The sequence below is a fragment of the Salmo trutta genome, chromosome 26 (genome assembly GCF_901001165.1).
Source record: "Salmo trutta chromosome 26, fSalTru1.1, whole genome shotgun sequence".
In the NCBI taxonomy this organism is placed as follows: domain Eukaryota; kingdom Metazoa; phylum Chordata; class Actinopteri; order Salmoniformes; family Salmonidae; genus Salmo; species Salmo trutta.
In genome coordinates this window covers 951,921-979,282 of record NC_042982.1, presented here as the reverse complement: position 1 = coordinate 979,282, position 27,362 = coordinate 951,921, and the positions used below count along the sequence as shown (strand labels likewise).

Here is a 27,362-nt window from a genome sequence, read left to right as displayed (position 1 = left end):
TTAAAATCGGACACAGCGGTTGCATTAAGGAGTAGTATATCTATAATTCTTTCAATAACTGTTGTAAATTTTATCAACGTTTATGATGAGTATTTTTGTAAATTGATGTGCTCATTCACCGGCGGTTTTGGTGGGAATACATTTTCTGAACATCACGCATCAATGTAAAATGGGGTTAATGGATATAAATATGAACTTTATCGAACAAAACATACATGTATTTTGTAACATTGAGTCCTGGGAGTTTCATCTGATGAAGATCATCAAAGGTTAGTGATTACTTTTAGCTGTATTTCTGGTTTTTGTGACGCCTCTCCTTGCTTGGAAAATGGCTGTGTGGTTTTTCTTGTCTCGGCGCTGTCCTAACATAATCTAATGTTATGTTTCCGCTGTAAAGCCTTTTTGAAATCGGACACTGTGGTTAGATTAAGGAGAATCTTATCTTTAAAATGGTGTATAATACTTGTATGCTTGAGAAATTTGAATTATGCGATTTTTGTTGTTTTGAATTTGCCGCCTTGCTATTTCACTGGCTTTTGATAGTGTGTACCGCAGGTGGGACGCTAGCGTCCCAGATGTCCCAAATAGGTTTTAAGCATGCTGAAAGTCTGTTGCCAATTTCTTTTTAGTAAAATAGCATTGTATCTGGACAAACACACATTTTCCCAAAAGTTTACTAAGGGTTGGTAACAGGCTGATTGGTCAGCTATTTGAGCAAGTAAAGGCTTAGTAGTAGGCTTAGAATTAAAATATGGCAAATAGGAGTGGCAATATCATCCGCTATTATCCTCAGTAATTTTCCATCCAAGTTGTCAGACTCCGGTGGCTTGTCATTGTTGATAGACAACAATAATTCTTTCACTTCTTCCACTCTCACTTTATGGAATTCAAAATTACAATGCTTGCCTTTCATAATTTGATCAATTATACTTGGATATGTAGTGTCAGCGTATGTTGCTGGCATGTCATGCCTAAGTTTGCTAATCTTGCCAATGAAAAAAATCAATAAAGTAATTGGCAATATCAGTGGGTTATGTGATGAATGTGCCATCTGATTCAATGAATGATGGAGCGGAGTTTGCCTTTTTGCCCAAAATGTAATTTAAGGTGCTCCAATGCTTTTTACTATCATTCTTTATGGAATTTATCCTTGTTTTGTAGTATAGTTTCTTATTTTTATTCAGTTTAGTCACATGATGTCTCAATTTGCAGTACGTTTGCCAATCGGTTGTGCAGCCAGACTTATTTGCCATTCCCTTTGTCTCATCAATCTACAGGGATTTAACAGGTTTTACAGTCATTTTCTTAATGGATGCATGCTTATTAGTAACTGGAATAAGCAATTTCATAAACGTGTCAAGTGCAGAGTCTGGTTGCTCCTTATTACACACAACAGACCAACAAATATGTTTTACATCAACAACATACACTACAAAACTTATTGTATGAACTCTTATACAGTACACTATATTAGGCACAGCCTTTGGAACTTTGGTTTTCCTAGATATGGCTACTGTATTGTGATCACTACATCCGATGGATTTGGATACTTTTTTAAAGCAAATTTCTGATGATTTCATTCCTGTACTGTTTGTAACTACCCTGGTAGGTTGACTGATAACCTGAACTAGGTTGCAGGCACTAGTTAAAGTTAAGCTTTTTCTTGAGTGGGAAACCTGGTGAAAGCCAGTCAATATTTAAATCACCCAGAAAATATACCTCTCTGTTGATAGCACATACATTATCAAGCATTTCACACGTTATCCAGATACTGACTGTTCACACTTGGTGGTCTATAGCAGATGAACCTGTAGCCATATTACTTCAACAGTATTTAACATGAGATCCTCTCTAAGCATTACAGGAACGTGGTTCTGAATATAAACGGTAACACCTCCACTTTTGGCATTTCTGTCTATTCTGTAGATGTTATAACCATGTATTGCTACCACTGTACCATCAGAGGTATTATCTAAGTGAGTTTCAGTGATGGCCAGAATATGAATGTCATCTGCTACTAGCAAATTATTGTTTCTTAAGTTACATTTGTTAACTTGGGCTATTTGTAGCTGGGGGGTTAGTTTTTGTCTGAGGACTGGTCAATCAGTCAGGTCTGTAATAAGGTGTCCATATGAGGACAGCTTCAATCTCACTAGGATTGTCCTAATATGGACACCGTACAGGTGTACTACCGTGCAGTCTCTCCTGCCTGACTCTGAGCTGTAAAGACCTTGTTGTCAAACTCAGCAGTCTGCAGGCTGACATCAGCAGAGGGGCCTAGGGGATTACACTTTGAATATTAATCACCAGAGATGAATCGCTGCAATTTCTTCTCTCACAGACCATTCTACACACTAACTGTTAATACAGTAGGTAAACAAAGATGGGCAGAGGGAGTTACAGTCCTTCTGCATTTAATACTGCCAATACTGACGTGCATTTGCCCACATGCACCTGAAAGAGCATGCATTGTTCCCATATTCAATGTATGATTGTGTATTTAATGTCTGGTGGTATAATCACATTCATGTGGTACTGTGTGGCTCAGTTGGTAGAGCATGACACTTCAAACATCAGGATGTGTTATGGCATATATTATTATATATTACATTCACTTTAGCTCCAATATATCTGAATTAAACTATTTGTGACATCAAACAGACAATTTGTAACAAAAGGGAATTCCTGCGAATTACCCAAGACTACCACAAACAACCCCCCCAAAATACCACAAACTACAACAAACAATCTCAAAATACCACTAGAAACTACTACAGATTATGGTATTATGTGGTTGATTGTTGTAGATTGTTGTTGTTATATGGGTATTTTGGAGTTATTTTAGGTTGTTTGTGGTAGTCTGTGGTAGCTGTTTTCGGGTAGTTTGTGGAAGGGAGGGGAGGGGGGTTCTGTTTTGCATGTTATTTTGGCATTAATACGTGTCACATATCAGTTTGCAAAGAATGTAAAAAATATATATCATTGAGTTAAAAAAGCCACATACAAACATGGTCTCTTTTTTGTTTTCTTGAGTAAGGCAGCTCCAAAATGCAGGCGTTTCAGCCTAGCTTAGTGCTTTCTGTGGTGGTGGGGCAAGCCAGCAGAAAATACGGAACGCTGCGCCGTGATTGGCTCAGTATTCTGTCACTCATGAGGACACTACATCGCCGCCAAGTCTAAGGGTAGAGCTAGAAAATTCTAGCCCCTTGAATGCTGCCATAGAGTTATATTAGAAGTGCCCATCCAAGAAGGCTCAAGGTAATTTGCCACAGATAAAATGATGTCAAATCACGTTATGTGTACAGTAGCTTTGATTGGACAGATCATGTCAACATCAGACTTTCAAAATCTTAGCTAGCAGTCATCATCATGAATCAATCCGACAATCTACAGGCAAATCCTTTTTAATCCTTGTCATATGAAGAGAAATAATGAAGAGAAATTAAAGATAAAACGTATCGGTGCTCATCGGCCATTGGACAAACATTACACAACAAGTTGGAAATCGCAAATTCAACAATGAGTGTTATGGAAGGAATCAGTGACAGTGGCTAACTGCAAGCATTGCAAAGCAATCACTATCCTGCTATTCAGTGGAGTGTCTGTGTGGTCCCAAATCTGTGATTAAGGGGCTCTTTTCCAAGTTTAAATTGATAAACATTCAACATTGGCCATGCTGTCAATGAAGCAGGATTTGTGCTGCATGCCGCTCTCAAAACAACTGTTAACTCGAAACTGCAAAAACTTGACTTCAGTGAGTTCAACACTGTGAAGTCGGGAATAAACGAGCTCTGACTGGGAAAATCCGTTTTGAACGGACATCCAACTCTGAATTGTAAATCTGTCATCTTTCTAGAGCTATGACCTGAAGATCAATGACGTCATCATGATCCTACCTTGTTTTTTTCCCCCCAGAGTTCCCAGTTGTTTTGAAAGCACCATAAATGCAGAGAATGCCAGACTTTGATGACAAAATTTGCCCACGAAGGACCGCCGCGCCACCTTCCTGTTCAAGTGAGCACAGCACAACAAGGTGAGTCCAAAAATGTATTGTATGCTGCTGCATAAATTATGTAATACGCCAGGGAGATATGTATACTGTAGCTAAGAAAGTAATACTAAGTGTAAGTTGTGTAGTAAGATGTTAGTAGCCCATGTGCCTCACCCTAATAATTTGGTCTATTTACCCCTCTTAATTTTGCCAACTGTTCTGACTTGGTGGTGCACATGTAGCCTATAACCTGTTCTAGAGAAATGTAATCATCAAATATTGTAAGCGCTTTCATTGTCTGCTTATATGCCCCCTTTATTTCTCCTATAGTTCTGACTTGGTGTACACTGTAAGAACGGCCCATGTTCTGAATTCTGTCGCTGTACATTTCAAAGTGCTAAACAAATAGTTATATTGACTACGTCCGTCCTACATTTGCTGGCTCATTGTCTTAATCAAAATTACAGATTGCCTCTTATCAGCTTGTCATCCCCTTATGCCATAGTTTGTACATCTCAATTGTCATTAGAAACCACATTTGTTTAAGCAAGTCAGCCATATATCAGCTGTGTTTTTTTTTTTACAGGCAGTAAATGAGGTTGAATTAACGGTTTCTCTGCCAGACAAGGCTCCGCTGATAGCCAGGTGTAGCTTTGGTAAGATATTGGGACTGCTGTTGGGACAGCTTTATTTAGGCCCTGACAGTTTGTCTGCACCATTTGTCACCGTTATAGTGCAATTCCTATATTGTTTAGTGTTGGTTGTGTAGTGGCTTTGCTGGCATGCATTTCACTTTTTTTTTTGCCCCACCAAGATTTCCATGCTAAAAATCGCCACTGATCTCAATTGTCAGTAGAAACCACAATTGTTTAAGCAAGTCAGCCATATCAGCTTTGTTTTTTAAAAGGCAATAAATTAGGCTGAATGAACTGTTTCGCAGTGGTAAAGATTCACTCCATGGTACTGAAAAGAAAACTCTGCTGTTGGGACAGCTTTACTGTAGGCTTTAAACAGTTTATGGGCACCGTTTGTCACTGTTATAGTGCAATTAATGTATTGTTTAGTGTTGTGTAGTGTAGTGGCTTCGCCAGCATGCATCCCACATTTTTGGGGGGAGTTACCCCACCAAAATGTACATGCTAAAATCGCCACTGTGTGTGTGAGATATATCGTCAACTTTGTAATTTCGAGCTAATCATTTATTTATAGAAGTGGGTATGTGCTGGTTTCGGCCAACAGAGGGGGCTCTAGTGGGTTGCTTCACAAGCTCTCACTGCCATAGTTATCGCGCTAGCTTGTCAGTTAAATGAGTGACAAGCAAGGTTGCCATGTCCGGTTTTCTAACAAATTTGGCTACTTTCAAAACAATGTTGGGGATGAAAATGTATTGGTCGCGGGTTGCGGGTTTGGGCTATTTCTAAATTGCACTGTGGCCGCCCTAGCATTTTCTTAAAAATGTATATTTCACTGTGACCTGCTGCTGCTGACTATCAGGCAGTGAGGCAGCCTGTTTCTGAGTGAGTGAGAGAGTGAGTGGTGGGGAGGGGGAGTGCCGGAAGGGTGTGTGTGTGTTGAGACTGAGCGCTGCAGCATGCAGCGGAGTCTCGTAATTGAGAGGAGAAAGTATGGGGCCAATTTCATGCCATAGGTATTGAATTTAAAATAAAATTAATCGTAAACATGAAAAATATAAAGTAAATAATGTAAAGATGATATTTTCGAGGAAGTGTGAAATAATGGATGTTGAAATCAAAACCCAAACAATTGAAAGCAAAATGTATAGAATTGTAAACAGAAATAATTATATCAAAAGCAACAAATGCAAAATCGTTTTCAGTTACACTTTCTTTGGGAAATCCTATTGAATCCATTTTGCCTACGCTGTTGCCTGCATCCGATGTTCCAAGATGGCATAGCAGTCGGACGCGTGTTTTGTCTTGTCCCGTCCTGTGTAAATACCGTTTTATATATAGTTTTCTTCGTTTTTTCGTATATATTTTAATCTCACTTTCCATCTACGGACTGAATATACTCTCCTGCAACCCGCCTCACCCAATGTGGTACAGATCTGCACCTTTACACCGGATCATCGCAGCTAGCTGCAATCCGAGTGGCTGCTCGTGTCTAACGTCTCTGTCCCGAAGCAAGCACCAGTTAGCCTTGAGCTAGCCTCGAGCTAGGCTTGCCGAAGAGGTCCACCAGCTAATTCTTGGGCTACAATACCTCTTTTGCCAATTGGCCTGGACCCTTGACTGCCGACATGGAGCCCCGCCGATCCATCACGACTGGTCTGCCAACATAATCGCCCGAGGTGGTTTCAATTGGCTCTTCCGTTGCGACATCGCCGCGGGCCCATCTGCTAGCCCCGGCCCGCGAGCTGTCTGAATCGCCGTGTCTCCAACTCGCCAAGCATAGTAGCGACTACTGAATCGTGACTATTGTCTTATTTCACTATAGAGACCCCAGACCAGCACAATATGCCTTAGATAGCCCTTTTGTCCCACCCCCCACACATGCGGTGACCTCACCTGGCTTAACTGGTGCCTCTAGAGACAAAACCTCTCTCATTGTCACTCAATGCGTAGGTTTACCTCCACTGTACTCACATCCTACCAAACCCTTGTCAGTGCAAAATGCATTGAATCTATTCTTCCACGCCCAGAAATCTGGTCCTTTTACCCTCTGTTCTGAACGCACTAGACGACCAGTTCTTATAGCCTTTAGCCGTACCCTTATCCTACTCCTCCTCTGTTCCTCTGGTTATGTAGAGGTTAACCCAGGCCCTGCAACCCCCAGCACCACTCCCATTCCCCAGGCGCTCTCATTTCTTGACTTCTGTAACCATAAAAGCCTTGGCTTCATGCATAGCTTGCATAGTTCTGTCATACTATCCAGGTCTGTGCCCAAACAATTAGAGCTTCTACTTTTAAAAATCCACCTTTCCAGAAACAAGTCTCTCACCGTTGCAGCTTGTGATAGACCCCCTCAGCCCCCAGCTGTGCCCTGGACACCATATGTGAATTTATTGCCCCCCATCTATCTTCAGACTTCGTACTGTTTGGTGACCTAAACTTGCTTAACACCCCGTCCGTCCTTCAATCTAAGCTAGATGCCCTCAATCTCACACAAATTATCAAGGAACCTACCAGGTACAACCCTAAATCCGTAACCATGGGCACCCTCTTAGATATCATCCTGACCAATTTGCCCTCTAAATAAACCTCTGCTGTCTTCAACCAGGATCTCAGCGATCACGGCCTCATTGCCTGCATCCGTAATGGCCCCTGCGATCAAATGACCACCCCTCCTCACTGTCCAACGCTCCCTAAAACCCTTCAGCGAGCAGGTCTTTCTAATCGACCTGGCCCGGGTATCCTGGAAGGATATTGACCTCATCCCGTCAGTAGAGGATGCCTGGTTGCTCTTTAAAAGTGCTTTCCTCACCATCTTAAATAAGCATGCCCCATTCCAAAAATGTATAACTAAGAACAGATATAGCCCTTGATTCACCCCAGACTTGACTGCCCTTGACCAGCACAAAAACATCCTGTGGTGTTCTGCATTAGCATCGAATAGCCCCCGCGATATGCAACTTTTCAGGGAAGTCAGGAACCAATATACACAGTCAGTTAAGAAAGCTAAGACTAGCTTTTTCAAACAGAAATTTGCATCCTGTAGCACTAATTCCAAAAAGTCTTGGGACACTGTAAAGTCCATGGAGAATAAGAGCATCTCCTCCCAGACGCCCACTGCACTGAGGCTAGGAAACACTGTCACCACCGATAAATCTACGATAATCAATCATTTCAATAAGCATTTTTCTACGGCTGGCCCTACCCCGGCCAACAGCTCTGTACTCCCTGCAGCAACTTGCCCAAGCCCCCCCCCCCGCTTCTCCGTCACCTAAATCCAGACAGCTGATGTTCTGAAAGAGCTGTAAAATCTGGATTCCGACAAATCAGCTGGGCTCGACAATCTGGACCCTCTCTTTCTAAAATTATCCGCCAAAATTGTTGCAACCCCTATTACTAGCCTATTTAACTTCCCTTTCATATCGTCTGAGATCCCCAAAGATTGGAAAGCTGCCGCGGTAGACCCAAACTGTTAAAGACCTATATCCATCCTGCCTTTCTAAAATCTTCAAAAGCCAAGTTAACAAACAGATCACCGACCATTTCGAATCTCACCATACCTTCTCCACAAGGTTCAATTCTCGGGCCGACTCTTTTCTCTGTATATATCAATGATGTCGCTCTTGCTGCTGGTGATTCTCTGATCCACCTCTACGCAGACGACACCATTCTGTATAGATCTGTCCCTTCTTTGGACACTGTATTAACAAACCTCCAAACAAGCTTCAATGCCATACAAAACTCCTTCCGTGGCCTCCAACTGCTTTTAAATGCTAGTAAAACTAAATGCATGCTCTTCAATCGATTGCTGCCCACACCGGCCCGCCCGACTAGCATCAATACTCTACTCCAATCCAAAGTTAAATCTAGAATCGGCTTCCTATTTCGCAACAAAGCCTCCTTCACTCATGCTGCCAAACATACCCTCATAAAACTGACTATCCTACCGATCCTTGACTTCAGCGATGTCATTTACAAAATAGCCTCCAACACTCTACTCAGCAAACTAGAAAGGTTGTACATTTATTAGTCTATCACAGTGCCATCCATTTTGTCACCATAGTCCCATATACTACCCACCACTGCGACATGTATGCTCTTGTTGGCTGGCCCTCGCTACATATTTGTCGCCAGACCCACTGGCTCCAGGTCATCTATAAGTCTTTGCTAGGTAAAGCCCTGCCTTCTCAGCTCACTGGTCACCATAGCAACACCCACCCGTAGCAGGTGCTCCAGCAGGTATATTTCACTGGCCATCCCCAAAGCCAACACTTACTTTGGCCGCCTTTCCTTCCAGTTCTCTGCTGCCAATGACTGGAACGAATTGCAAAAATCTATTTAGCTGGAGACTTATATCTCCTTCTCTAACTTTACCGATCACTGTACCTGTACACAGCCAATCTGTAAATAGCACACCCAACTACCTCGTCCCCATATTATTTTTCTTGCTCTTTTGCACCACACTCTCTACTTGCACATCATCATCTGCACATCTATCACTCCAGTGTTAATGCTAAATTGTAATTATTTCGCCTCTATGGCCTTTGTATTGCCTAACCTCCCTAATCTTCTACATTTGCACGCACTGTACATAGATTTTTCTATTGTGTTATTGACTGTACATTTGTTTATGTGTAACTCAGTGTTGTTTTTGTCGCACTGCTTTGCTTTATCTTGGCCAGGTCGCAGTTGTAAATGAGAACTTGTTCTCAACTGGCCTACCTGTTTAAATAAAGGTGAAATTAAAATTAAATTAAAATAAATGTACAACCTTTTGGTTACGCTACTTGTATCTTTGCTTTCGATGTCTGTTTCTTTACCTTCACTGTCAGTATTTTCGACTGCAAGTTTAGTCATTTTTTTGTGAAGGGCGGGGTCTAAAGGGAGGCGTAGACAATGAATCCCCATTGGTCCACTAGTTTTGGAGTGACGGTTCATCTTAACCCAATCAATGAACATGATATACAGGATTGTTTTCTATTGGCTACTTTAAATCAGACGGTCTGACATCACCACTACACACCAAGGCTGCTGTCCAAAAACTTAAGACACACCCTATCCCCTCAGCCCTCTAATTAAGTGGACACTTCTGATGATGTATCATGACTTCTGACGAGTATACACTTGCAGGGCAAGGGAGGAAGGAATGATTTTTAAATGAATCGCCCTTGGCCGGGTGGTTCATCCCGCGATGATTGTGTTTTCAGCCACCGGTAACTTGTGGGTGCTTTATATGCGCTACAGTCAATTATTAGTGCATGTCTACTTATATTAAATATATCATGATTAATATACACCTACTGTATGATAGCTAGCAAATTAATTAGCTAACTAATGTTAGCCTGCCTAGCTGGAACTTCTGAAGGAACATTTGTTTTCCCTACAATTTCCAAAAGATAACCAAGCAAAAACATTTTTACGATACGCGTTTGTGCCGTCATCTGCATAAGTAGCACAATTTCTAACTTATTTGCATTCGTTTTTACTTACACTTGTATGTTGACTTCTCCGTTGATGTTGTTTTTAAGTTTTCGCAGACTTTTCTTAGCAGATGTACAATCGTCGCAATTTGAATTATGTGGCGTTTCAGGCCCCGGAGAGAACATAATTGTACACTCGCAAAGCCGACTAAAAACAAGGGCCGAGGGGCTTATGTTGCAAACTTCCCTTGCTTGGCTAATCATTTGGACCGCCCACCAAGATGGCGACGGGGATTTCCCCCTAGGGCATAAGGCAAGGGTAAGGGTTTGGACCGCAGCCCAACTCTTTCCCCCAGTGGCCCCATGTTCTGAACATGACTAACCAGTTAGCAACACCTGTATCGAACATTGGGCAACAGGTAATTCATATGTTTACCTAAGTAGTTACATGGTTTGTCATTAACTGTATTAGATAGACACGCTTCTAATATCTGTACATTATTGACCCGTGACTGACAAAGTACGTTAGCTTAGTTGGCTGGCTTTGGTGTCAGACTAGCTAGCCAAATGGAAATGGAATGAATCGCAAGACTGCATGCCTGTAATGTGACAGCTAGCCACTGCCAGCCATAGTGAAACGATTGTCCATATGTTTGCCCTGAGCGAGCAAGTCAGTGAGAATGTGAGCGAGCCAGCGTGTGAGAGATAAAACAGCGACAACCCTAAATAGCTATTTCCATAACAATACCTGAAGCCTAGACCCAGTCTTGCTTGATACCATGAAATGTATTGTATAAAGATACACTTAATATACCGAACAAAAATATAAAACGCAACATGTAACAATTTCATAGCTTTTTACTAAGTTACAGTTCACATGAGAAGATCAGTCAATTGAAATAAATTCATTAGGCCCTAATCTATGGATGTCACATGACTGGAAATACAGATTTGGTCACAGATAAAAATGGGCCTCAGAATCTCGTCACAGTATTTTTGTTCAAATTGCCATTGATGAAATGCAATTGGGTTCGTTGTCTGTAGCTGATGCCTGCCCATACCATAACCCCACCCTGGGGCACTCTGTTCACAATGTTGACATCAGCAAACCGCTCGCCCACACAACGCCATAGATGTCTTCGGTTGTGAGGCCAGTTGGACATACTGCCAAATTCTCTAAAACAACGTTGGAGGCGGATTATGGTAGAGAAATGAACATGAAATTATCTGGCAACAGCTCTAGTGGACATTCCTGTAGTCAGCATGCCAATTGCACATTCTCTCAAAATGTCATACATCTGTAGCATTGTGTTGTGTGACAAAACTGCACATTATAGAGTTGCCTTTTGTCCCCAGCATAAGGTGCACCTGTGTAATGATCATGGTGTTTAATCAGGTTGTTAATATGCCACATGTCAGGTGGATGGATTATCTTGGCAAAGGAGAAATGCTCTCTAACAGGGATGTAAACAACTTTGTGCACAAAATTTGAGAGAAGTAAGCTTTTTGTGTGAATGGAACATTTGAGATCTTTTATTTCAGCTCATGAAACATGGGAACAACACTTCACATGTGTTTATATTTTTATCCAGTGTATATTGACTAGTGACAATTTTGAAGTACGTTACTTAACTACATAGTTTAGTCGGCTGGCTTAAATTGTCTGACTAGCTAGCCAAACGGAGTGAATAACTAGCCACTGGCAGCCGTAAGGTTGTCCGTATGTTGTTATTAAACCAAGTCACGTCGAAATAGGCCTTTGTGATTTTAGTCCCATCATGAAGGTCTCCAGTTAGCTAGCTAGGTGACGTTACGTGTATCCACCATGACAAGACATAAGATTGAAATCACATTTCGCCCTACTTGGTTTACTGAAAGCATATGTTCGAACTAGTCATCCATATCTGATTGTATCTGAATTACCCTTAGCAAAATGTTCTGGACTAGCTAGCCATTTAAGCTAGACATAAAAATTTGGTCAAGTCAGTTAATGCTTTTCCCTTGTCCCTATATCCAGCTAATGAGAATTCAGAGGTGGTTTTGGCTGCACATAGCCTCTGTGCTGACCCAGATTATTAATCAGGGTCAGAGTCCAGTGCCACCGCATCAGCAAGCTCCGGTACATCAATTACATGGTCAGGGGCAACATCAGCAGACAGAGATTCAGGGACAGACCGTTGCATTCCTCCAGTAACCAGGAGATGGCCAGATGCATATCAATGGTCCCAGAATACAGGAATGTGTCATTTTGCTGTCTATACCAACCCATCATAGGGTCTACCCTGTTTGATCAATTCAGCCAATAATCTGTAAATGATGTATTACTTTTCTCATTATTATAGCGCTCTCACTTCCTCTCGCACTCACACCCTTCGAAACTGTTATGCATCCAAAGTTGGTAGTTCTTAGTTTGGTACTTTACACAGTTGCAGACACAAAATAAGATTAATAGACATACTCTCTCTGATACATAGTGATGCACACTTAAAACTCTCCTATACCTCTTTTCCACTAACCTAGTGTCATGTATAGTCAGGAAGCAGGTGCAGAAGGAGAGTTTAATAACGATGAAAGGTAAATTATCAAAACAGGAAATGCGTACTTAACATGAAAGCAAACCAACACCCCCTGATGACTGAGGGCAAAATAAAGGAAAGGTCATCAAGGTGATGATGAAGTCCAGGTGTGTGTAATAATGGAGAGCAGGTGTGCCACCGGGACCCACCAGCGCTTCTCTGGGCCGTACCCCTCCCAGTTGTGAGAGGAAAAATTACAAGATTATGTTATACTGTTTAGGCATCGAATAGCTTTGATGAGTACTCGCAGGTGTGTCTATGGGACTGAGTTGGGCATATGGAGCTTGAGCAGACAATTGACAATGACTTGGTGTGTGTGTGTGACCCGAGATAGCCTGGAAAAGTTAGAACAATCCCTTATTGTCTCATCTTCATCCTGGCATCTGGGAAACTAAGCCAGGTTGGGGGTAAAACATCCTGTGCACATAACCAGAAGATACACCCAATATGGCTTAGGTTGCCCCCAGATCAGGAAGGGAAGGGTGAACCCAGCCCTGATTAAGCATTTTTAGGTATCCTATATAAGATCAGTTTGAGTGTGAGGTCAACAGTTTCATTATTGCATTAATCAATATTAAATAAAGATGATTGTTGGAAGAAATGACAGTCTCTCACGATTAGAATTTCCACCAATATTTGGCACCCCAGATGGGACACCAAACATCTGCTGGCTGCTCCTGAGGACCTGGGTTTAATCGTGCATAGGGGCCACACCAAGTGGCTCAAGGAAACCCACTCAACTGAAGGAGAAGCCAGGGACCTGCCTAAGATCTGAAGGAGGGTGTCAGGCAGGTGGTTACGGTGTTCTGAACAGAGACAGATAAATAGGGTGAGACTACCAATTCTTGGAATTTTTTGTTGTTGAGAAAATGGAGTTCCGAGGAAGCTGCCATCTAACGTTAGCATCCAAATCTGTGTATACCGGATGAAAACTAACATTAGCATCCAAACCTGTGTGAGCAAGTGGACGGATGACATCCAAAGCTGTGTGCACCCGATGTATAACTAGACAGTGTGAGGACAAGTTAAGGCTTGAAAGAGAAAGGTCTCTAGCCCACACAGGACTGTGTGGACTCAAAAAGCACTACAACAATATAGTATAGGATGGTAAGGTGCACCTGTAATTGTTTTAAACCAAATCCCATTTTAGAAATAATTTGTATTTTATGTAACCTTTATTTAACTAGGCAAGTCAGTTAAGAACAAATTCTTATTTATAAGGACGGCCTACCAAAAGGCAAAAGGCCTCCTGCAGGGATAAAAACAACAACAAAAAATAGTACAAAACACATCACAACAAGAGACAACAACATAGCATGGCAGCAACATGTCAATACAGCATGACAACATGGTAGCAATACATCGTGGCAGCAGCACAAAACAGGGTACAAACATTATTGGGCACAGAAAACAGCAAAGGGCAAGAAGGTAGAGACAATACATCATGCAAAGCAGCCACAACTATCAGTAAGAGTGTCCATGATTGAGACTTGGAATGAAGATATAAAACTGTCCAGTTTGAGTGTTTGTTACAGCTCGTTCCAGTCGGTAGCTGCAGCGAACTGAAAAAAAAATGCGCGACCCAAAGATGTGTGCGCTTTGGGGACCTTTAACAGAATGTGACTGGCAGAGCGTGTGTTATATGTGAAGGATGATGGCTGCAGTAGATCTCTCAGATAGGGGGGAGTGAGGCCTAACAGGGTTTTATAAATAAGCATCAACCAGTGGGTCTTGCGACAGGTATACAGTGATGACCAGTTTACAGAGGAGTATAGAGTGCAGTGATGTGTCCTATAAGGAGCATTGGTGGCAAATCTGATGGCCGAATGGTAAAGAACATCTAGTCGCTCGAGAGCATTGTTACCTGCCGATCTATAAAAGCCTGCAGCTTTGATATGTGCTGAGAGAAGGACCGTCTAGCCATACTCCCAAGTACTTGTATGAGGTGACTACCTCAAGCTCTAAACCCTCAGAGGTAGTAATCACACCTGTGGGGAGAGGGGCATTCTTCTTACCAACCCACATGACCTTTGTTTTGGAGCTGTTCAGAACAAGGTTATGAGCAGAGAAAGCTTGTTGACACTAAGAAAGCTTTGTTGTAGAGCATTTAACACAAAATCTGAGGGGCCAGCTGAGTACAAGACTATCATCTGCATATAAATGGATGAGAGCTTCCTACTGCCTGAGCTATGATGTTGATGTAAATTGAGAAGAGCGTGGGGCCTAGGATCGATCCTTTGGGTACACTCTTGGTGACAGGCAGTGGCTGAGACAGCAGATGTTCTGACTTTATACACTGCACTGAGGTAGTTAGCAAACCAGGCCAAAGACCCCTCAGAGACACCAATACTCCTTAGCCGGCCCACACGAATGGAATGGTCTACCGTATCAAAAGCTTTGGCCAAGTCAGTAAAAATAGCAGCACAACATTGCTTAGAATCAAGGGCAATGGTGACATCATTGAGGACCTTTAAGGTTGCAGTGACACATCCATAACCTGAAAGGAAACCAGATTGCATACCACAGACCTCAAGAAAGCCAGTCAGTAATAGACATGTTTTTCCAACACTTTTGATAAGCAGGGCATAGAAATATGCCTATAACAGTTAGGATCAGCTTGATCTCCCCCTTTAAATAAAGGACGAACCGTGGCTGCCTTCCAAGCAATGGAAACATCCTCAGAGAGACCGGTTAAAAAGGTCAAAGATAGGCTTGGCAATGATTGGGGCAGCAACCTTAAAGAAGGGTCTAAACCATCTGACCCAGATGTTTTTTGGGGGTCAAGTTTAAGGAGCTCCTTTAGCACCTCGGACTCAGTGACCATCTGCAGGCAGAAACTTTGTAGTAGGGCAGTGGAAAAAGAGGGAGGAGCATTCGGGCTAGTCGCATTAGAAGGGGTGCGAGATGAGGAAATGTTGGACGGGCAAGGAGGCATGGCTAAGTCAAATAGGAATCCTGACTTAATGAAGTGGTGATTAAAGAGCTCAGCCATGTGCTTCTTGTCAGTAACAACTACATCATCAACCTTAAGGGTAGCTGTAAGGAGGAGGGTTTATTCTCCAGGTCTTTAACTGTTTTCCAGAACTTCCTGGGGTTAGACCGAAAGAGAGAGAACTGCTCCTTGAAGTAACTAACTTTGTCCATCTGGATAGACTGAGTGCACTTATTTCTCATTTGCCTGAACACCCCGGTCATGCTGGATGATGTTGCATGCAGCAGAACGTTCTCCACGGCGTCTCCAGACTCTGTCACGTCTGTCACATGTGCTCAGTGTGAACCTGCTTTCATCTGTGAAGAGCACAGGGCGCCAGTGGCGAATTTGCCAATCTTGGTGTTCTCTGGCAAATGCCAAACGTCCTGCACGGTGTTGGGCTGTAAGCACAACCCCCACCTGTGGACGTCGGGCCCTCATACCACCCTCATGGAGTCTGTTTCTGACCGTTTGAGCAGACACATGCACATTTGTGGCCTGCTGGAGGTCATTTTGCAGGGCTCTGGCAGTGCTCCTCCTGCTCCTCCTGACACAAAGGCGGAGGTAGCGGTCCTGCTGCTGGGTTGTTGCCCTCCTACGGCCTCCTCCACGTCTGATGTACTGGCCTGTCTCCTGGTAGTGCCTCCATGCTCTGGACACTACGCTGACAGACACAGCAAACCTTCTTGCCACAGCTCGCATTGATGTGCCATCCTGGATGAGCTGCACTACCTGAGCCACTTGTGTGGGTTGTAGACTCCGTCTCATGCTACCACTAGAGTGAAAGCACCGCCAGCATTCAAAAGTGACCAAAACATCAGCCAGGAAGCATAGGAACTGAGAAGTGGTCTGTGGTCACCACCTGCAGAACCACTCCTTTATTGGGGGTGTCTTGCTAATTGCCTATAATTTCCACCTGTTGTCTATTCCATTTGCACAACAGCATGTGAAATGTATTGTCAATCAGTGTTGCTTCCTAAGTGGACAGTTGGAGTTACATTGTGTTCCCTTTACTTTTTTGAGCAGTGTATATAAGATCTCTGTTTCTCATTAAAGGTTAAGCTCTCGGCAACACATTCAAGAGTGTGGGGTCGACAGTTTCATTATTGCAATAATTCATCGACATTAAATAAAGATGATTGGAAATTCTAATCGAGAGACTTTGTTTGAAGAAATTACACCACACAGTCCACCAGGTACTGAAGCTGACCCCCACGACACCAGGAGTCCAGTAGGGACCTGACGGCGTAGTCAGGGGTCCCATTGATGTCCAGGGAATTTGTCAAATGGAAAGCATCGATCATCATGTCACCAGAAAAATACCCTAAATATTTATGGGAAAGGAGCACTGTGCACTTTCACCACCATGTTAAGTTCTTAACTTTATCTGTAGCCTAATAAACTGCATGGTTTCCTGAGTTATAGTGGGAGGACCACACAACATACTGTATCATCGCGTAACTAAGTTTACTTAGATTCTATGATTATTATATCAGTATTTGCTCATAATTAATTTTACTGGCAAAAAGTTCATACCATGTCCAACGAACAAATTCTGTCGGCAGTTATCAAATTATACCAAAACTTCCTGTTTCCATAACAGCTGTCATTTTTATGGTATGACTTTAAAAATCGGGTGCTTCCGAGTGGCGCAGTGGTCTAAGGCACTGCATCTCAGTGCTAGAGGCGTTACTACAGACCCTGGTTTGATTCCAGGATATATCACAAGCGGCCGTGATTGGGAGTCCCATAGGGCGGCACACAATAGGCCCAGCGTCTTCCAGGTTAGGGTTTGGCCGAGGTCGGCCGTCATTGTAAATAAGAATTTGTTCTTAACTGACTTGCCTATTTAAATACAGGTTAAAATAAAATACTTGCCTAAAAACTGAATGGAAACGTGGTCTATAAGGCACTCCTTGTTTGAATAAAGCACTCCTTTGCAAAGCATTTAGATACCATGAATATGCACAGCTCGTCTTCTCTACTCAGTGCAGGGGCTATAATTTAGGTGTAGGCCACCTGCCTAACTATATTCTAGAAAGTATAGTACAGGTCAAATTTCAATAATGTGGTCATAATCTATGTATTCAGCACACACACAAATAGTGTGGGAAATGACTTGATTGTGAACACTTACCAGAGAAAAAGCTTCCCCTGCCACAACCAAGGACATGAAACAAATCTTGCGATGTCCACATTCTTCACACCTTGGTCTGCTCTCACTGTAGATGTTGACAGACAAGGATTATAATCAAGACAACTGTTCATCCTAATTCAAGGTGTAATTCAATCACTCTCCTCTATGTGATGTATTAAACTAGGTCAACATACAGAGCATTCGGAAAGTATTCAGACCCCTGGACTTTCCCCCCCCCCAAAATTGTGACAGCCTTATTCTAAAACCGTTAAATTCTTTTTTCCCCTCAATTTACACACAATACCCCATAATGACAAAGCAAAAACAGGTTGAGAAATTTTTGCAAACAAATATCACATTTACATAAGTATTCAGACACTTTACTCAGTCATTTGTTGAAGCACCTGTTGCAGTGATTACAGCCTCGAGTCTTGTTGGGTATGACACATCAAGCTTGGCACATCTGTTTTTAGGGAGTTTCTCCAATTCTTCTCTGCAGATCGCTCTCAAGCTCTGTCAGGTTGGATGTGGAGCGTTGCTGCACAGCTATTTTCAGGTCTCTCCAGAGATGTTAGATCGGGTTCAATCCGGGCTCTGGTTGGGACACAAGGACATTGATACTTGTCCTGAAGCCACTTCTGCGTTGTCTTGGCTGTGTGCTTAGGGTCGTTGTCTTGTTGGAAGGTAATTCTTCGCCCCAGTCTGAAGTCCTGAGCACTCTGGAGCAGGTTTTCATCAAGGATCGCTCCGTTTTTTGGTCCGTTCATCTTTGACTAGTCTCCTGACTAGTCTCCCAGTCCCTGCCGCTGAAACAAATCCCTGTAGCATGATGCTGCCACTACCTTGCTTCACCGTAGGGATGGTGCCAGGGTTCCTCTATATGTGACGTTTGACATTCAGGCCAAAAAGTTCAATCTTGGTTTCATCAGACCAGAGAATCTTGTTTCTCATTGTCTGAGAGTCTGTAAGGTGCCTTTTGGCAAACTCCAAGCAAGCTGTCATGTGCCTTTTACTGAGGTATGGCTTCCTTCTGGCCACTCTACCATAAACATTTTACATTTTAGTCATTTAGCAGACGCTCTTATCCAGAGCGACTTACAGTAGTGAATGCATACATTTCATTTCATGCATTTTTGAAAATTATTTTTTGTTGTTGTAAAGGGCTGATTGGTGGAGTGCTGCAGAGATGGGTGTCCTTCTAGAAGGTTCTCCACACAGGAAATCTGGAGCTCTGTCAGAGTGACCATAGGGTTCTTGGTAACCTCCCTGACCAAGACCCTTCTCCCCTGATTGCTTATTTTGGCCAGGCAGCCAGCTCCAAGAAGAGTCTTGCTGGTTCAAAACGTCTTCCATTTAAGAATGATGGAGGCCGCTATGTTCATGAGGACCTTCAACGCTGCAGACATTTTTTGGTACCCTTCCCCAGATCTGTGCCTCAAAACAATCCTGTCTCAGAGCTCTATGGAGAATTTCTTTGAAATCATGGATTTTGCTCTGACATGCACTGTCAACTGTGAGAACTTACAGGTGTGTGCTTTTCCAAATCATGACCAATCAATTGAATTCACCACAGGTGGACTCCAATCAAGTTGTACAAACATCAAGGATGAATCATGGAAACAGGATCCACCGAGGCTCAATTTCAAGTCTCATAGCAAATGACCTGAATGCTTATGTTTATTAATTGCAATACATTTGCTATAATGTAAAATTCAGTTTTATCTTGGTCATTATGGGGTATTGTGTGTAGGTTGATTAAACAAATGTTTTTCTAAACAATTCTAGAATAATGCTGTCACGTAACAAAATGTGGAAAAAGTAAAGGGGTCCGAATACTTTCTGAATGCACTGTAAATATATGTCTGGATAGACAAGGCCCCCGGCAGACCTGGCATATGGTCTTATTCAAGACCATATACAAAGCAACCAACGGTGTCCATATACAAACAAATGCCCGATTCCACACATTACTATTGAGGGAATGATACTGTGTATAATGGAAAGCCATGCTTCGACAGACTCCAGGAAGAAACCCAGGGAAATTAATGCTTTGTTGTTGGACCGAGGCACATTATCTATAGGATATCATTATGAAACTGCTTGTGTAATACATAAAAATAACATGTATATAAAAACAGCTGGGCTGTTGTATAATTCAAACCCATTTTGAATAGAAAGCATTGGATTATCCACATTGAGTCAGACAATTTCAAATACCGGTTACCTTTCTTGAGAAGCCGTCTATGCCACCAAATATTACAGAGCCATATCTGTTGAAAGACCGTTTTGGACAGTTTTGTATACTTGCCAAATTGTATACTTGGTAAAATATGTGAAAAAAAAGAGGTAGCATTGTACAGTGGGGGAAAAAAGTATTTGATCCCCTGCTGATTTTGTACGTTTGCCCACTGACAAAGAAATTCATCTATAATTGTAATAGTAGGTTTATTTGAACAGTGAGAGACAGAATAACAAAAATATCCAGAACAACGCATATCAAAAATGTTATAAATTGATTTGCATTTTAATGACGGAAATAAGTATTTGACCCCCTCTCAATCAGAAAGGTTTCTGGCTCCCAGGTGTCTTTTATGCAGGTAACGAGCTGAGATTAGGAGCACACTCTTAAAGGGAGTGCTCCTAACCGCAGCTTATTACCTGTAAAAAAGACACCTGTCCACAGAAGCAATCAATCAGATTCCAAACTCTCCACCATGGCCAAGACCAAAGAGCTCTCCAAGGATGTCAGGGACAAGATTGTAGACCTACACAAGGCTGGAATGGGCTACAAGACCATCGCCAAGCAGCTTGGTGAGAATGTGACAACATTTTGTGTGATTATTCGCAAATGGAAGAAACACAAAAGAACTGTCAATATCCCTCGGCCCGGGGCTCCATGCAAGATCTCACCTTGTGGAGTTGCAATGATCATGAGAACGGTGAGGAATCAGCCCAGAACTACACGGTAGGATCTTGTCAATGATCTCAAGGCAGCTGGGACCATAGTCACCAAGGAAACAATTGGTAACACACTACGCCGTGAAGGACTGAAATCCTGCAGTGCCCACGAGGTCACCCTGCTTAAGAATACATATACATGCCCGTCTGAAGTTTGCCAATGAACATCTGAATGACTCAGAGGACGACTGGTGAAAGTGTTGTGGTCAGATGAGACCAAAATGGAGCTCTTTGACATCAACTCAACTCGCCGTGTTTGGAGGAGGAGGAACGCTGCCCATGACCCCAAGAACACCATCTCCACCGTGAAACATGGAGGTGGAAACATTATGCTTTGGGAGCGTTTTTCTGCTAAGGGGACAGAACAACTTCGCCGCATCAAATGGACGATGGACTGAGCCATGTACCGTCAAATCTTGGGTGAGAACCTCCTTCCCTCAGCCAGGGCATTGAAAATGGGTCATGGATGGGTATTCCAGCATGACAATGACCCAAAACACACAGCCAAGACAACAAAGGAGTGGCTCAAGAAGAAGCACATTAAGGTCCTGGAGTGGCCTAGCCAGTCTCCAGACCTTAATCCTATAGAAAATCTGTGGAGGGAGCTGAAGGTTTGAGTTGCCATACGTCAGCCTCGAAACCTTAATGACTTGGAGAAGATCTGCAAAGAGGAGTGGGACAAAATCCCTCCTGAGATGTGGGCAAACCTGGTGGCCAACTACAAGAAACATCTGACCTCTGTGATTGCCAACAAGGGTTTTTGCCACCAAGTACTAAGTCATGTTTTGCAGAGGGGTCAAATACTTATTTCCCTCAATAAAATGCAAATCATTTTATAACATTTTTGACATGTGTTTTTCTGGATTTTTTTGTTGTTATTCTTTCTCTCACTGTTCAAATAAACCTACTATTAAAATTAGACTGATCATTTCTTTGTAAGTGGGCAAACGTACTTAATCAGCAGGGGATCAAATACTTTTCCCCCCACTGTATGGGCTATGAGTTATATAACTAAATTTGTACCCCCTAGCTGAAGCGGGTCTAAGCTTACCTGATCAACTTGTGGTTGGTGTTCACATGTATGAGGGAAAAAGGACCCCAGAGTATGTTCTTCTGACAACACATCCAAGTTGTGCCATTCTTTCCTGTATTCCTGCAGCATCTACGCCATGTCCTGAGTCCCACACTCGGGTCCACTGGACTCGATGACCCAGTGCTTTAGACGTCCTCTCACCATCCTAATTGTGCTGAACTTATCTTGATTGTACAGCTCCTCGTCTATCATTTGGCTGTATGTTCCCCTCACTGCGATTCCGTATTCTGCATGGGTCAGTTTGTGTTGAGATGTCAAGCAGTTTGGTGATGCAAGGTACATGCAGATCCATTTCAAATCAGCTGTTTAGGACATCCCATTTCGCCATCCAACTCAACAATGGATGGGGCACATCTTTCTTCCATTTCAGCATTGACTAGTTTGGAGAGACACTGCACTACCTCGAGGCAAGTCTACTTGATTTGCTAGTGAGCTGATAAATATATTGGTGCAGACAAACTAAGTAATCAAGATCCAGAGGAAGGCGTTGCATGGCCTGCTGCAATCTGTACAGGAGCCTCTCCACAATGTGCCTCCCCATCACCTGTAAGAAAATTGTAATATGAACATTTTAATTTCAAAATGTCAACCAACCAGCTGGTATCAGGCAAGATTGGGTCTAGGCTTCAGGTATCGTTACGGGAATAGGTATTTAGGGTTACCGCTGTTCTCTCTCACACACACCCTTGGCAAACATACGGACAAAATTTTCACTACGGCTGGCAGTGGCTAGCTGTAACTTTACAGGCATGCAGTCTTGCGATTCATTCCATTTGGCTAGCTAGTCTGATACCAAAGCCAGCCAACTAAGCTAACGTATTTCAAAATTGTCAGTGACGGGTCAATAATGTATGGATATTAGAAGTGTGTCAATCTAATACATTTAATGACAAACCATGTAACTGTTTAGGTAAACATATGAATTACCTGTTGCCCAAAGTTCAGTGCAGGTGTTGCTAACTGGTTAGCCATGTTCAAAACATGCGGGCACAGATTTGAAGCGTAGTGGTGACATCAGGCCATCTGGTTAAGTAGCCAATAGAAAAAAATCCTGTATATCATGTTCATTGATAGGGTTAAGATGAATCGTCACTCTAAAACTAGTGGACCAATGGAGACTCATTGTCTACGCCTCCCTCTAAACACCGCACTTCAGATTTTTTGTTGTTGGTAAAACTCACAATCGAAAAAACTGACAGTGAAAGCAAAGATACAAGTACCGTAACGAAAAGGTAGTAAAATGCGGGCAAGAGCGTAGGCAAAACAGATTCAATAGAATTGATTGTTGGGAAATATTAACTGAAAACGATTTTTGCATTCGTTAGTTTAGTAGAACCCCCCTCCCCAGCGTAGACAGGGTTTAGACTGTATGGGTTAATAAATAGCCTATAACTTAAGTTTGTTGTTGTAGCTTTGTGGAAGTTATAAATTGTGATCATGATCACAGTTCTATCGCAATTCCGATCAACTGTTAGAATGCATTCGATTTAAGGTACAGTAAGATTAGACTAGACTACAGGCAAAAAAAAACAAAAAAAACTGGCTGTTGACAAGCGTAGGCCTATTGAGTTCATATCCATATTTCAATACTTGAGTCAGTGATTGAAATTACGACCCCATCCTCAGTAGCCTATTCCAGCAGGCTATTGGACAACGGAAGCTTCTTACCTCGAAATCACCTCACTCTTCATGTTAAATAAATTAGTCTGTCAATTTGAACTAAGCAAGCCGGTAAATCGTTCATCATACATCTTGCCTAGGCTACTGTAAGGCAATCTGAAATCAGATGTAGGCCTATAGACTACCTGAATCTAGCTAAACAAACCATGGCAAAGTTGAATAACAATCATACACCCAGATTTTAGTTAGTAGGGCTAGCCTATGCCTATTGAAATGACAATCTCGCAAATAGGCCATTTATAATGGTTTGTAGTCTTAACCTAATAATGGCACAATTGCCAGAAAATAGCCTAACATTTGTATTTTGAAGTTTAATTAGGGCAAATTATATGTTCGTGACATTAAAATTCCTTTATTAGTCATTAGCTCGCAATAAATATTCATTTTATGGAAAACCTAATTTTGCTTCTTAGAAGTCGAGATTTCTTAATTCGCTCGATAACGTTAAGGAAAAAGATCTTATTGGCTAAATGTGGCAAATCCTCTTATGCTGCAAAAAAAGGCCTTGTGTGGGTTTTGAGTAGTCATTGGGCTAGAAATTTTAGCTAGACCTGGCAATCCTGGTGACAAGACATCTGTAGCTGTACTAAGAGCAACCAGATATAAACTTATTGTTTTAAACTTGATTTCCAAGGTGAGTGAGTTGTAAAGCACATAGTTTAATTAAGGAGCATAGTTATGTTGATGAACTGTTCATGTTTTCATAGTTAAATTAGTTTAACGTCCGCTAGCATAGAAGCTAATTAAATAAATGCCTAGTTAAAGGCTAAATAAAAATGTACATTATGAAATTAATGGCAGCACTAGTGAAGCCAGCTTCCATCGTCATGATAACAGAGGCTCAGTCCAAATATATAAACAAAAGGGATATAAACAAAAAGGGGAAACATTGGTTGTTTCTCAAAATGCGTGCTCTGAGCACGCAAATTGGAGCACGGGAGGGTCGGAGTATGAGTCCAAATCAAAGTATGCGAAACGGAGCACGGAGGGAACTTCTCCAATGCGTACTCCGTTTGTACATATTTTGAAGCAGGCATCGATGCAAGCTTCAACGGAAAGTATGCAACATTTCTTGAAATCAATCGTCACTAAATCTAGTAGACCATTATTTGAGCTGAAGCGAGAGAAAATACACTCCAACTTCGGAATTAAATATTGCCTATTCACATCTCATGTTGCCTGATTACAATATTTTATCTTGATACATTAATAAATACATGCTGTGTTAGTTTTGGCATGTTTACCTGCCTACGTACCGTAGATCACAAGCCCAAAAGTCATTAGGTCTAACTGGCTAGCTACTAGTACTGTTAGGTAGCCAGATAGCCACAAATAATTGTTAGCTAGCTACCCACAGAGAATTGACATACCTTGCATAACATTAGTTTTAGGTCATTTTTTCCTGTTTAACTAGCTGGCTAGCTAGATTATTACGATTCCCATTTATAGCTGATAATTATGAAGTAAAACATTTGCTTTGTTGCCATTGTCATGGCTGGAAGAAGGTTCAGTGAAAGTGAAGCGTGAGGTAATATAGTAGGGGGAGTGCGAGTGTTCTCAAATGTATTGTTTTATGCATTATCCACACTCTCGTCCTCACAAGAACGTACCCAAGAGAACGTGGTCGCAGAATGCACTCGGAGCATGGTAGTATGCAGATTGAGAAACACCCAATGTTTCTTGCTATGTATGGAGCACGAGATGAGGAAGGAGATGACCATCCTCCTCAGTGAAAAAAATATATATAAAAAAAATAAGTTATACATTTAAAAACATATCCTTTTTAGATAAAACTATAGTAAACATCACATCACCAAATAATTTATTAAAACACACGGTTTTGCAATGAAGGTTTACAGTAGCCTCAACAGCACTCTGTAGGGTAGCAGCATGCTGTAGCTGGAGGACAGCTAGCTTCTGTCGACCTCTGGGTACATTGACTTCAATACATAACCTAGGAGGCTCATGGTTCTCACCCCCATCCATAGAGTATACAGAAATTATGACAACTTCTGGAGGATGTCCTCCAACCTAATCAAAGCTCTTGCAGTATGAACTGACATGTCCACCCAATCAAAGGATCAGATAATTAATCTAGTACTGAAAGCATAAGCTACAGCTAGCTAGCACTGCAGTGCATACAATGTGGTGAGTAGTTGGCTTAAAGGAGAGCGAAAGACAAGTTGAACTGTTAAAAAAAAAACGTTTTACCCCTTAATCTCCCCCAACATCGTGATAGCCAATTGGTAGTTACAGTCTTGTCCCATCGCTGCAACTCCCGTACGGACTCGGGAGAGGCGAAGGTCAAGAGCCATACGTCCTCTGAAACAAGACCCTACAAAGCCGCACTGCTTCTTGACACACACTGCTCGCTTAACCCGGAAGCCAACCATACCAATGTGCTGGAGGAAACACCGTGCATGTGCCCACCCCGGAACAAGGAGTCGCTATAGCGCGATGGGACAAGGACATCCCGGCCGGCCAAACCCTCCCCTAACCCGGATGATGCTGGGCCAAATGTGTCTTTTTTTCCCCACTTCCAGTTTCACTTAGCTAGCAAATTAATCTAGCTAGTTTAGCCTGCTCAAACAGAGGGATGCTATGTTAGCTAGCTGGCTATGACTATCAAAATGCAACACTGGAACTCTTCCAAGTAAAGGTAAGCTTTTGGTTTTACAAAATTATTGCCACCAGGACCTGCCGGTGTAACTGCAAAACTGCTTACTGACTATACATTGTAAAGTTATTGCGGGTTTAGAAACGCATTAGTTCTATTAGCTATGTTGACGACGGCGTTACTTTAGCTAATACGGTGACAATGTAGACTGTGTGTAGCAGTTATATGATTGGGCTTGGAATGTTTTTTTTGCCTGGTCACATAAAGCTGATGTGTTGTGCATTGAAGTCCACAAAACTAATGGAAAAGGTGAGGAGGAGGAGAGCGCATAGATGTGAGAAGGAATACAATGTGGCTGCTATGAATGTGAACTGTGTTTACACTTGACCAGAGGGGTATTCATTCCGCCAATTCTGTTGAAAAACTGAAATGGATGCAAACGGAATGGTGATATACAGTGCATTCGGAAAGTATTCAGACCCCTTGACTTTCCACATTTTGCTCGTTACAGCCTTATTCTAAAATTGATTAAATAGATGTTTTTCCTCATGAATCTACACACAATAGATCATAATGACAAAGCGAAAACAGGTTTTTGGATTTTTTTGCAAATGTATTAAAACTATAAAACAGAAATACCTTATTTATATACAGTATTAGTCAAAAGTTTGGACACCTACTCATTCAAGGGTTTTTGTTTATATTTACTGCTTTCTACATTGTAGAATAGTGAAGAGAAAACTATTAAATAATACATATGGACTCATGCAGTAAACAAAAAAGTATAAAATATATTTGAGATTCTTCAAAGTAGCCACCCTTTGCATACTCCGGACATTCTCTCAACCAGCTTCACCTGGAATGCTTTCCCAACAGTCTTGGAGTACTTGTTGGCTGTTTTTCTTTCACTGCGGTCCAAAACCATTTCAATTGGGTCGAGGTCAGATGATTGTGGAGGTCAGGTCATCTGATGCAGTTTTTCACTCTCCTCCTTGGTCAAATAGCCCTTACACAGCCTTGAGGTGTGTTGGGTCATTGTCCTGTAGAAAAACAAATGATAGTGGGACTAAGCCCAAACCAGATGGGATGGCGTATCGCTGCAGGCATGCTGGTTAAGTGTGCCTTGAATTCAAAATAAATCACTGACAGTGTCACCAGCAAAGCATCCCCACACCCTCACACCTCCTCCGCCACGCTTCACAGTGGGAACCACACATGCGGAGATCATCCGTTCACCTACTCTGCATCTCGGCAGTTGGATCCAAAAATCTCAAATTTGGACTCATC

At 42.2% G+C, this 27,362-nt stretch overlaps 1 long non-coding RNA gene across 1 annotated transcript; it reads right to left on the bottom strand.

The window, feature by feature from the left end:
- Window positions 1-17,732: 17,732 nt before the first annotated feature.
- LOC115163947 (uncharacterized) lies at window positions 17,733-22,311 on the bottom strand. The gene is made up of 3 exons (XR_003869837.1): window positions 21,737-22,311; window positions 19,952-19,997; window positions 17,733-17,812 (listed from the first exon to the last, which is right to left on the bottom strand). It is a non-coding gene; the product is annotated as an uncharacterized LOC115163947 (long non-coding RNA).
- Between the last annotated feature and the right edge of the window lie 5,051 nt (window positions 22,312-27,362).